Genomic DNA, 13659 nt, shown 5'->3' with positions numbered 1-13659 from the left:
CACTTGCATACTTATGCATTTGCTTATAGCAAACTCATTCTTGAACACTCATAGTTCAGCTCTCGCATGCTTTCGCACTTGCTTACTTGTGTAGTTTATTTTTGTATGTTTGCTCACTTGTATCCTACTGGGTTACTTACTTTCAAATATGCACTTTTTTAAACTTGCAGACTTGCGCAGTTTTTTACTTGCACACTCGCATAATTATGTACTATACACATGCATATTTGAGCACATACCTACTTGTGCACTTGTATGTTTGTACAATTACCAAATTTCACAGCTGTACAATTATATTCTCGCACATTCGCATACCTGCGGACTGTACTTGCACAAATATTTTATTGCGTCTCCAATACTTATGTCTAACACAATCTCATGATTATACATTTTAAATCTTAAATACTTGCATAGTTACCAACTTGCATACTTTAACATATTTATATTTGACTAGATTTTTCTTGCAATCTTTCGTTGTTGCTTATTTCCATACTTGTTTTAACTAGTTTCACACATTAATAAACATTATTTTATGTATATGTGTAGAGCTTCACTTCTAAAGCACACGTGGCAACGCACCATGTTTTATTTTCTATATTCAATAAATGGAATATTTGCTCATTAATGTCGCAAACATAGTACATTTAATCGTCTCCAAAGCCATTATTTAGACCATTACGTTTTATGTGGACATTAACTATATAATTATAGTTGTAGAAAGGTGTTACTCATAAAATAACAATTAGTTAGTATGGCCGAGTTTGGGACTTGCTTCAAGATAAAGATCGAGGATGGAGTCATAAACAAGCTGGAAACTTGGATCACCTTAATTTAACCCTTGACCTTGACATTGGACCTTGGCCATTTAACTCTGACAGTAGTATATGAATGGGGCTCCGGAAACAGGGTTCAGGGTGTGGTGTCTGTGGTGTTGTCCGCCATCTTGGATTGTGACGTCACGGCGGCCATTTTTTACTCGAAATTCCTCAAAATTCCTCAAAATTGACTCAAAATTTCCCGTTTTCAAGGGAAAAAATCCCGTTTCGAGGAAAAATTAGGATTTCGAAAAACCACAAATGTCTTTTGCCTTAGAAAGAACACAAATTCCTAAAATAGGCTTAAGCATCCTTAACTCAAGCCTCAGTTAAGCCATTTCTAGGAATAAGGATACCATGACCTTTGACCTTGACCATGACCCCGGCGGCCATCTTGGATCCGCCATCTTGGATGACGTCATTGTGTTCTCGAACATTCTGGCGATGTGTTATCAGCCATTTTGAATGATGACGTCACCGTTCCAGTTTTCCATTACGTCCGCCATCTTTAAATTTATTATCCGAGTTTAATGAAATATTTTTAAAATTTATAAAAAAATTCATTTAAAAAAATTGTAATAAAATATTTATAAAAAATGTACTTTTACGACACGGAGTTCGGAGTTCTCGGTTCGAACCCGACGAGTGCAAAAAAATTAAAAATGGCGACCGATCCTTCCCCCTAGGTGGATGCAGGCAGACTGACTCCCACCACTTTTTTTAAAGCATATATATCGACACCTAGTATGACGTCATGTCCGCCATCTTGTCTTCGATGCTGGAAGCCATCATAATTGTATCGTCGGCTAGAGTGCGCTGATGACATGTTAGTTTAGTTCTTATCCGCTAGAGTGCAGTAATCATTTATTACTGTACACCCGCCATCTTGAAATTCGGCCGCCATCTTGAAATCATGTAATAATGTAGCTAGAAAAGCGGGAAAAAATCCAAAATTCATCAAACAAATCACTCATTAACTTACATACTGATTCGACCACTCCAGTCCTTGGTTCGATCCCTGAATGACGCAAAACATTTAATTTTATACAAAAAATAATAATAATTTCAATAAACCATGTTCAAAATTCTTAAAGAGACGTTAAATCCTCTACTACCATCAACCTATCAGACATCAAGACCATCATATTGGAAATTCGTAATTTTAATGCTAGAGATTCGGGAAAATGTTCAAAATTCATTAAATAAATTTGTAATCTATATACTGATTGATTAGATCGACTAAGGTCCTTGGTTCGATCCCTGGCCGATACAAAACAACTTTAATTTTAAAAAAATTCCCAAAAAGTGTAAGGTTCAAGAAATAAAACACCTCAAAGTCTTTTACAAACATAATATTTATTACACAATTTCTATCCTACTACAGAATCACTTGCGAAAGCCAGCAATCTTATAAACATTTAGCCCTGCATAGGCGTGCAACGACTACTTCTTAGCTCCAAATGGCTCCAAATGCTCCAAACGGCCTCCAAACGGCCTCCAAATGGCTCCAACAGCTCCAACAGCCTCCAAATGCTTAACACAGCTCCAAATGGCTCCAAATGCTCCAAACGGCCTCCAAATGCTTGACAGCTCCAAATGCTTGACAGCTCCAAATGCTTCAAAAGGCTCCAAATGCTCCAAATGACTCCAAAAGGCTCCAAATGCTTCAAAAGGCTCCAAATCCTCCAACAGCCTCCAAATGCTTCAAAAGGCTCCAAATGGTCCAACAGCCTCCAAACGGTCTCCAAATGCTCCAACAGCTCCAAAAAAGGCTCCAAATGCTCCAACAGCCTCCAAATGCTTAACACAGCTCCAAATGGCTCCAAATGCTCCAAACGGCCTCCAAATGGCTCCAACAGCCTTCAAATGCTTAACACAGCTCCAAATGGCTCCAAATGCTCCAAACAGCCTCCAAATGCTTAACACAGCTCCAAATGGCTCCAAATGCTCCAAACGGCCTCCAAATGGCTCCAACAGCCTCCAAATGCTTAACACAGCTCCAAATGGCTCCAAATGCTCCAAACAGCCTCTAAATGCTTGACAGCTCCAAATGTCTCCAGCAGCTCCAAATGCTCCAACAGCTCCAAAAAAGAAGGCTCCAAATGCTCCAACAGCCTCCAAATGCTTAACACGGCTCCAAATGGCTCCAAATGCTTGACAGCTCCAAATGCTTCAAAAGGCTTTAAACGCTCCAAATAGCTCTAACAGCTCCAAAAGGCTCCAAATGCTTCAAAAGGCTCCAATTGCTCCAAGAGCTCCATCTTCAATTGATTCTAACTGATTCCAATTACTTTTCTTATCGAACATGGCATCATTACTAACATGTCTTTATTAGTATACATTTTGACTGGCAGTGGTAATGTATTTTGCACCTTTAAGTTATAAGTTTTATTTAGAAATCAGATTTCGATAAATGGTAGATACCATTTGGAAAGAAAATATATTAATTTATCTTCAAGTTTATGCACAAACATTTAATTTAAGACATTATTGTATGTAGCCAGCTTCCCTCAGTTCTTTGAGTATGAAGGATATTTATTTAATGTTCGTATAGTTTCCTGCACAAAGCGATCCATGTAGTAGTCGTAGCCTGTCAACCAATATGTTAGGATCTTCCCATGAGGTATAATCAATCTCTGCTGCTGCGTTCATCATCCTTGCATGTTTATAATAAATATTATATCTGGTGTCTATCGTTTTAACACCAACCACAAGGTCACTTTCGTCATCGTGCCAGTGATTATCACAAACTTGATCAGGATAATTTATTTTATTACGATGTTTCCATCGTTTTGGTCTCAAAACACCATCACAGTCTTCGCTCTTGCATGCTTTTGGTGCTTCAGCACAGTACTCAATCATGTCAGCCTTAGATGTGTCAGCACAATCTTCGTTCATGCCAGCTTCTGATGTGTCACCACAGTCTTCAATCATGTCAGCACCACAAACTTGATCAGGATAATTTATTTTATTACGTCTTTTCCATCGTTTTGATCTCAGACTGCCATCACAGTCTTCGATCTTGCCTGCTTTAGGTGCTTCAGTACAGTACTCAATCATGTCAGCCTCAGATGTGTCACCACAATCTTCAATCATGCCAGCCTCAGATGATTCATCAAAGTCTTCGACCTTGTAAGCTTCAGGTGGTTCTCCATCCTTCACATTTTCATGGAGACGACTAGATATTGGAGTAAATATATTTTCATTTCTAATGTGGTTACAACTTCCTTCGTTTGTTTTAAATTTTAAATTATTATCTTGATCTAGATCAGTAATTTTAGCATTAGCTTTTTCGCCTTCGTTCCTCTTTCGCGATGTTGTAGCCCAGTCTTCGTTATCTTTATTCATCTTAACTGTACAGGTCTTGTAATGTCTATCCAAGTAATATCTTCTACCAAAGGATTACTGACACTGACTGCAATGAAATGGTTTTTGACAAGGACCCAAATTACACTCGCTTCTCTCATGTCGTTTAGCATTCTTTCTCAAGGTAAACACCTTGCTACAGTATCTACAGAGATGTAGTTTCGATACAGCAACTAATCCCGAATCAGGATTCATATTAGTTACTGAGACTAATGCCAGATGCAAACTAAGAGTTTTAAATTAGATATATTACTTAAATAGAATTTTTTAATTATTTCTTTAGCGAGAATTAATTTATCTCATTCAAAGGTACTTGTTGCAAGTAGTTCTGCTTTTCAACAACAGATGTCGCCACATGTTACTTGCAGGTAAACAATATTTAGTTCTTTTATGCGGGATGCAGGATGCTCACTAACGATCGCAATAGATCGATGGCTTCGCTAGACTCCAAGGAAAGGATGTTTGTTCTTCCAGTCAGTGTTTCACAGATTTCTCAAAGCATATTATTAATTTGACTGAGTAATGTTATTTTTTTAAATTCCACCTGATAAAAATATTGCAAGTTTTGATTTAGTAGCAGTAATTATCGAATTAAATGTAACTTCAAATAAAATGTCATGACGCATTAGACAAAAAAATCCATGCAGAGAGCGGTTTCTCAGAATAGTCAGAAGCACTTGAAGAAACCACAGGAATGACAGCAAGAACACGGGAAAAACCATCAAAATATTGACAAGAATAATCAGGAGCTCACGGAGAAAACCACCATAATATTGACCAGATTAATCAGAAGCACTCGGAGAAATACGCCACACGTTTTCTTTGATATAATAAAATTTTAAAAAAATTTAAAAAATAATAAAAAATTTAAAACAAAAAAAAATTACAAAAAATACATAAATAGATTCTGCTAGCTTGTACACTTATCATTGTTGAGCGAAGATAGAGTTCTAGTACAAACCAGAATATATTTATGTATTTTTTGTAATTTTTTTTTTGTTTTAAATTTTTTATTATTTTTTTTAATTTTTTTTTAATTTTATGATATCAAAGAAAACGTGTGGCGTATTTCTCCGAGTGCTTCTGATTAATCTGGTCAATATTATGGTGGTTTTCTCCGTGAGCTCCTGATTATTCTTGTCAATATTTTGATGGTTTTTCCCGTGTTCTTGCTATCATTCCTGTGGTTTCTTCAAGTGCTTCTGACTATTTTGAGAAACCGCTTTCTGCACGGATTTTTTTGTCTGATGCGTCGTGACATTTTATTTGAAGTTACATTTAATTCGATAATTTCTGCTACTAAATCAAAACTTGCAATATTTTTATCAGGTGGAATTTAAAAAAATAACATTTCTCAGTCAAATTAATAATATGCTTTGAGAAATCTGTGAAACACTGACTGGAAGAACAAACATCCTTTCCTTGGAGTCTAGCGAAGCCATCGATCTATTGCGATCGTTAGTGAGCATCCTGCATCCCGCATAAAAGAACTAAATATTGTTTACCTGAAAGTAACATGTGGCGACATCTGTTGTTGAAAAGCAGAACTACTTGCAACAAGTACCTTTGAATGAGATAAATTAATTCTCGCTGATGAAATAATTAAAAAATTCTATTTAAGTAATATATCTAATTTAAAACTCTTAGTTTGCATCTGGCATTAGTCTCAGTAACTAATATGAATCCTGATTCGGGATTAGTTGCTGTAGATCCTGTAGCAAGGTGTTTACCTTGAGAAAGAATGCTAAACGACATGAGAGAAGCGAGTGTAATTTGTGTCCTTGTCAAAAACCATTTCATTGCAGTCAGTGTCAGAAATCCTTTAGTATAGTGATAGGCAGAACGGTTCTTTTGACCGAATCGGTTCTTTTGGATCAGTACCGTGAAATGATTCGTTCAGAACGATTCGTTCATCTCGGTCAATTCGTTCTTTTCTGTGTATGGGATCTGGCTCTTTTATCAGGTGTCGTAACTCGTTCATCCTTTAGAGTATTAGGTACGTGTTTATGTATTTGAATTTGAACATTGCTTTCAGTAGCCAGTGAATCACAGTTGCGTATATGAAACAAGATTATTTATATTTTAATACTTTTTAAGTTACAAATATTAATATATAGGCTATTTACACTCTAGTGACAGTAAAGTGTTTACATGTAGACCAACACATTTAGAGAAAAAAAGACAAAAATTTAATACTACTAATGCGATTCAGTATGAAGAGAAACAAATGTACATTAATTAACCCAAAAATGGTAAGTGTGAACATTTATAGTTACTTTCCCTGTTATTTTTAATTCATACGTTTTTTGTTTTGTTTTTTTTATTTCCAAATTTGTGTATGTGAATGTGAAAAAGCAATTTTAAACCACTACTTAACAGTTGACATTTTCAGGTATAGATACTTTTCATGTTACACTATTTTATTTGATCAGTTATCGTTTGCTCTTGTGAACATGCGCACGCTGTGATTACTAATTCTTCAGACTCCTGACGTCATGAATCATTTCACGAACGAATCAGACCGGGCGCGTGGCCGGTTCTCTCATCTCGTTCTCTCCGCGTTTTCGTTCTTCCGAATCTTTCAAGGTACCGGCTCTCAAAGAACCGGCTCTTTACATCGCGAACGAATAGCAAGATTTCGTTCTCTCAAAGATTCGTTCTTTTTGAACGAATCGTTCACGAACGACCCATCACTACTTTGGTAGAAGATATTACTTGATAGACATTACAAGACCTGTACAGTTAATATGAATAAAGATAACGAAGACTGGGCTACAACATCGCGAAAGAGGAACGAAGGCGAAAAAGCTAATGCTAAAATTACTGATCTAGATCAAGATAATAATTTAAAATTTAAAACAAACGAAGGAAGTTGTAACCACATTAGAAATGAAAATATATTTACTCCAATATCTAGTCGTCTCCATGAAAATGTGAAGGATGGAGAACCACCTGAAGCTTACAAGGTCGAAGACTTTGATGAATCATCTGAGGCTGGCATGATTGAAGATTGTGGTGACACATCTGAGGCTGACATGATTGAGTACTGTACTGAAGCACCTAAAGCAGGCAAGATCGAAGACTGTGATGGCAGTCTGAGACCAAAACGATGGAAACGACGTAATAAAATAAATTATCCTGATCAAGTTTGTGGTGCTGACATGATTGAAGACTGTGGTGACACATCAGAAGCTGGCATGAACGGAGATTGTGCTGATACATCTAAGGCTGACATGATTGAGTACTGTGCTGAAGCACCAAAAGCATGCAAGAGCGAAGACTGTGATGGTGGTTTGAGACCAAAACGATGGAAACATCGTAATAAAATAAATTATCCTGATCAAGTTTGTGATAATCACTGGCACGATGACGAAAGTGACCTTGTGGTTGGTGTTAAAACGATAGACACCAGATATAATATTTATTATAAACATGCAAGGATGATGAACGCAGCAGAAGAGATTGATTATACCTCATGGGAAGATCCTAACATATTGGTTGACAGGCTACGAATCTCTAGCATTACAATTACGAATTTCCAATATGATGGTCTTGATGTCTGATAGGTTGATGGTAGTAGAGGATTTAACGTCTCTTTAAGAATTTTGAACATGGTTTATTGAAATTATTATTATTTTTTGTATAAAATTAAATGTTTTGCGTCATTCAGGGATCGAACCAAGGACTGGAGCGGATCGAATCAATATGTAAGTTAATGAGTGATTTGTTTGATGAATTTTGGATTTTTTCCCGCTTTTCTAGCTACATTATTACATGATTTCAAGATGGCGGCCGAATTTCAAGATGGCGGGTGTACAGTAATAAATGATTACTGCACTCTAGCGGATAAGAACTAAACTAACATGTCATCAGCGCACTCTAGCCGACGATACAATTATGATGGCTTCCAGCATCGAAGACAAGATGGCGGACATGACGTCATACTAGGTGTCGATATATATGCTTTAAAAAAAAGTGGTGGGAGTCAGTCTGCCTGCATCCACCTAGGGGGAAGGATCGGTCGCCATTTTTAATTTTTTTGCACTCGTCGGGTTCGAACCGAGGACTCCGAACTCCGTGTCGTAAAAGTACATTTTTTATAAATATTTTATTACAATTTTTTTAAATGAATTTTTTTATAAATTTTAAAAATATTTCATTAAACTCGGATAATAAATTTAAAGATGGCGGACGTAACGGAAAACTGGAACGGTGACGTCATCATTCAAAATGGCTGATAACACATCGCCAGAATGTTCGAGAACACAATGACGTCATCCAAGATGGCGGATCCAAGATGGCCGCCGGGGTCATGGTCAAGGTCAAAGGTCATGGTATCCTTATTCCTAGAAATGGCTTAACTGAGGCTTGAGTTAAGGATGCTTAAGCCTATTTTAGGAATTTGTGTTCTTTCTAAGGCAAAAGACATTTGTGGTTTTTCGAAATCCTAATTTTTCCTCGAAACGGGATTTTTTCCCTTGAAAACGGGAAATTTTGAGTCAATTTTGAGGAATTTTGAGGAATTTCGAGTAAAAAATGGCCGCCGTGACGTCACAATCCAAGATGGCGGACAACACCACAGACACAACACCCTGAACCCTGTTTCCGGAGCCCCATTCATATACTACTTCTGACCTTGACATTCAACCTTAACGTAAACATTTTACCTTGACCTTAATCTTTATACTTGATATTAGACTGAACTTTGACCTTAACATTTGATGTTGAATTTGACCTTGTCCTTCACATTTGACCTTTTCCTTGATATTTCACCTTGATTGGGCCTTGATTTTGGACCTTTATCTTTGACCTTGTCTTTTGACCTTGGCCTTTGAACTTGACCTTGGATCTTTGACTTTGATCTTGAACTTTGACCTCATCCACCATTTTTAATTCCACCATCTTGGATTATGACATCACATCCTCCATTGTTTCAAGAAATTTCTGCCATCTTGGAATCGAATGCGTCACTCCCTATCTTTACAATTGCCATCTACAAAATCCATAATTATTAAGCTACAAAATTTAAAATTTTTAATTTTTATAAAAAAACTTAATTAATAAAATTTGGTTAGCACCGCACTCCCTTATATTTCATTCTTTGTTTTGGCCGCCATTTAATAAATTGTTAATTTTGAAGCTAGGAAATTGGAAATTTTTTTAAATTTATCAAAATTTCATTAATGAAATTTTAATAGCACCCCACTCCCTAATGTTGCAATTTTATATACGACCACAATTTTGAAAATTCGTAATTTTTAAACTATAAAATCAGGAAAAAAGTTAAAATTATTATTATAAGGGGCATCCCCTCCCCCATCGTGGACGGGTCGGTGGGCCGGTAGTTGCCCTCGGCGGCGGTGGGCCCGTGTACGGCACTACGGCATGTTCGTCCTCTGCGCGCGCCGCCCCCTTGGTGGACGGGGCTGACCGGGGCGTCGCGACGCCCTTGGCGCTGCGAGCTGATTGGAGGTCATGCTCTACGGCTCATGCTCGCGCGAGAAAAACGTCCAGCCTGCGAGTCACTGCTTCGCGCAAGAATGGGCGAAGTTCGGGGGACACTAGCTCAACTATGAAGGGAAGTATGTTACTAGTTTGATCCCCCGGTGTTAGGCGGCGGTATAGTCTGAGCTTGTTATAAACAAACGACTCCACCACCTCCCCGTCCCCTTGGCAACGGCTGAACATCTCACACCGACATGTGTTTAGGGCTCGGGTGTCATTGAAGCGCGCCTCCAGCTGGCGGGCGAAGTCCTCCCAGTCTGCGTCGTAGCTGCCCGCCTGGGCCCACCACTCGCGCGCCTCCCCGCGCAGCTGCGCGCTCACATATTCCGCCCGCTCTTCCCGTGGTAACTGGTGCCGCACGAGCCTCGCCTCGCATGCTCGCAAGAACACGCGCGGATCCTCGTGGTTGAGGCCCGCGAACTCCAGGAGGGTAATAGGCCCCGTGGAGGGGGGGGCGGGACGTGGTAGCTAGCTGACCCCCTGGGTGCCCTCGTGCGCGTCGCTCGCACCCCCCACACAGAAAAAGTCTGTCCTGGAAATTCACGAACTCCAGTGCGTCTGCGCATGCGCGGTTTTTAATTGTTCCGCACTGCTGGCATTTCGCTACCTCTCCTCGGTAACCAGGACAGTGGACAGCGGCGCACTGGGGACCCGCTTGGGTTCTGGGCTGCCCCTCCGTCTTGATGCGTACCCTTTCGGAGGTGCAGTACAGGTGGGGGTACTCACCGGTGCTGTGGCTGGTGGTGTGCGGTTTGCCGCACCCGGCGCAATAGCTCTCCACGGTTATGGCTATGTCCGGCCTCTTGTCCATGGGCGATCCGCGGCTGTCCAACACGAGCGTCGGGTTGAAGCGTCGGTGGCGGGCGCGGGCAGATCTGGGGGTGTGCTTCCTTGCACTTACGACAGAGCGGTCGTGCCCTCACACACGCGCCTCACGGTTGTTTACACGGCCGCGGTTGGTGACATACTCTGGCGTCTCGGTGATCTTCGGGCGCGCTCATTTGTCCTTGGCGCGCGGTCGGTCGGGGCAGTCCCCTCTCGCGCGAGGGGTTTGGCGGAACCGTGGAATGCGGGAGGGAGGGAGCGAACGATCTGCGGGCGGGAGGGGGTGGTGTGGCCTGATTACCCCGGCACGTCCCGTTATGCAGTGTCTACACGTCTGCGCGTGCTTTCTCTTCCATTTGTGCCATTCCGACGCGTAACTCTGCCGGATTTTCTGCGATTTGGCTGGCGTTTGCGGCGTTTTTATGTTGTCACACTAGGTGGGCGCCATTTGACACCTTCTGCCTTCTGCCGAGGTGATATTAAGGGTGTGGTGTTGCTTTTGGGTGCCAACTAGCAATATTAACTATGTGCTAGTGCGTAGCCAAGACTCTTGGCTCAGGGCCTGACGTCGCCACTTGGCCGGCAGGCAGTAGGGGTCGTTCCGCCAGAGTTACCCCCAGCTGTTTTAGCCACCAGGGATGCTATGCTACGGGCGTTGTAACATATACGTGGAGGCTCAATTTAGAGTGTTTTATTACCAGGTATGTACACTATACATGCACTGCGCTGTGCATTGCCCGCTTACTGGGAGCGGGGCTCTACAGGCCACGTTTCTGATGGACTTGTGCCACGCTACCCTAATGTTCCGTTCACACTTCACACTACACTAATCTTAAACAGTTCTGGAATTTAATTAACAATACATTGAAGTTACCCACAGTTCAAGGATCCACGTAACATGGGGAGTTCCGATGATGAGCACAAATTAAGTAAGGCTATCGGTGAACTCAGGTCGACGTAGCCGGGCTGTCCGTGAGGCTCGGAGCTGGTGGGTTTAAAAACTCACGCAACTCCGGTAGGGACGGCAAGGGCGGAGGTCGAGAGGCTTCGCGGGCGACCCACGACTAGTCTTCTTGGAGGGCGGTGATCAACTGGCGATAGCTGTGGTATCCGCATGACTCCCCAGCCTCGCTCCCGCGAAAACGTGTCGTGTGCAAAAGTAATCCCGGGCCATGCGCGCTGCCTGATCGCGCTAAAGACCAGAATTACAATAACATTTCACCATAGTCGTTACTCAATTAAGATCATTTTCAAGAGAGCTGAAAGTTATACAATGTCCAGATAATGAGGTCACCTAATGGTACCCTCCGTGGTCGACTATCGCGCGGGCGACAGTCGATTAGGCGGGGCAGCTTATGTTCGATGCGTTGCACCACCCTGCATCCAGGTGCGATCACGTCGCACACACTCGTGGCGAGGCGGTGACATGCCATAGCGGTCTGTGCGAATTAAGGAGCACTAATGGTTGGTGTCAACTTGTTAGAGTGCAGTATTGTTTATTACCTTTAACTCTGCCATCTCTTCTGGCTGACATCTTGAAAATCTGTAATTTAGCTAAAAATTCAAGGAAAATAGCACAAACCATTAAAAGAATCATCAACTAATATTCTTATTGACTCGATCGATTCCCGTCCTTAGATTTGATCTTTCTTGATAGAAAAAATTAGTTTCAGAATTATTGATTTAATATTACCATAAAAGTGACAGGTACAAAAAATTTAACACCTCAAAATTTTTACAAATAAAATTTTTTTATGCAAGTACTACTATACTACGAGTATGTACTAAAACAAATATTCACAAACATTTCTAGATTTCTGGTCTGCTACCCACTAATTAATAACCTAGTATCGTCCATTTCTTCGTTCAAAAATCTTCTCTGCCAAGTACATTTTGGGATAAATCGTAGGTTGTATCTCTTCGGCCTAGCAGCCACTACAAATAGTCTTGTGGTACAAATCATCGAGTTAGTAGCTCCTAGGCTCCGATTGGCGAACTTCGGTCACACGGAAATGTTCGGGACTCCAACTCGTTGTGAAACCTTTCTCGAAGATGCCTTTCTGCATGGAGATCCTCACAATTTCACCGACGTTAGCTTTAGGCTATCGAAAATTATTCTTCTTCGTGTTGGAAAACACTGTTCGAAGAAGGTGATAATTCTTTTCGGTTTTGGGCTTCATTTTCATGGTAGAATGTGCCGTGAAATTGATTGTTCCCAATACTCTTGCTCTGGGTTCTCTGATAACAATCACAGCAAGCTGGGGGGAGCTATGTAAAAAAAAAAAAAGTGGCACATAGGTACAAAACAAAAAATTTTAATACCACAGTAATAAAAAGGAACAGCACTTTCACCTAAAAGTGTGCTAGTAAAATTATACAAACAGTAATTAAATCGTTCATGTATTAGTTTTATTAATTATTTTATCAGTTGCAAAAATATGGAGTTATAAATTTGTCACAATTTCACCCCACAGCACGGGGTGACTTTGTGACAGTACCTATTTATTCGCAATGTAAATACATAGGAAAAATGAGATTGGACCAAAGTAACCCCACAATATATTTTCTTAAAGAAAATGTACAGTTATTTTGATAAAATGTATTCAATAATATACATTTACTCTATTTATTAGACACTTTTTTAAATTCAAACAAACTGTGTTTTAATTTCAAACACTGAAAAAGATACTAATGACAGTACGATATCTGCAATTTTTTATTTTACATTAGTTCCTTCACTTTGTAAAGACCTCAGCTGCCAACCTTCTTGGGTTCACTTATGTGTTGTACAATTTCTTCTACCGAGTACTCAATTTCGTCACATTTCTATGGCCATTTCCAATACATGTCACTCTTTGCCATGGCACTTATCATGTATCTCTCATTCTTCACATTTGTTATCTGGTCAGGGTATAGTTCACACTCAAAATTTACGATAACATATTTACCTGCTAGCAAATTTACAACTGTGTCAACAGCTGAAGGGTTTTCAGGAGGAAAATCCAAGTTGGACTCCTGATCTTCCGACAAATTCAGACTGCTGTCAGAATCATGGAGGGAGAAAGCTCCACTGCTATCACTTTCGTCTTCGTCGTCAGACTCCACAACTTCACGAGTGGACTTTCTTGTAGGTTGTATAGATTTATGT

The sequence above is a fragment of the Bacillus rossius genome, chromosome 6, assembly GCF_032445375.1.
Source record: "Bacillus rossius redtenbacheri isolate Brsri chromosome 6, Brsri_v3, whole genome shotgun sequence".
NCBI classification, from domain to species: Eukaryota; Metazoa; Arthropoda; class Insecta; order Phasmatodea; family Bacillidae; genus Bacillus; species Bacillus rossius.
The sequence above is the reverse complement of the archived record's forward strand: the minus strand, read 5'-3'. Positions refer to the sequence as shown.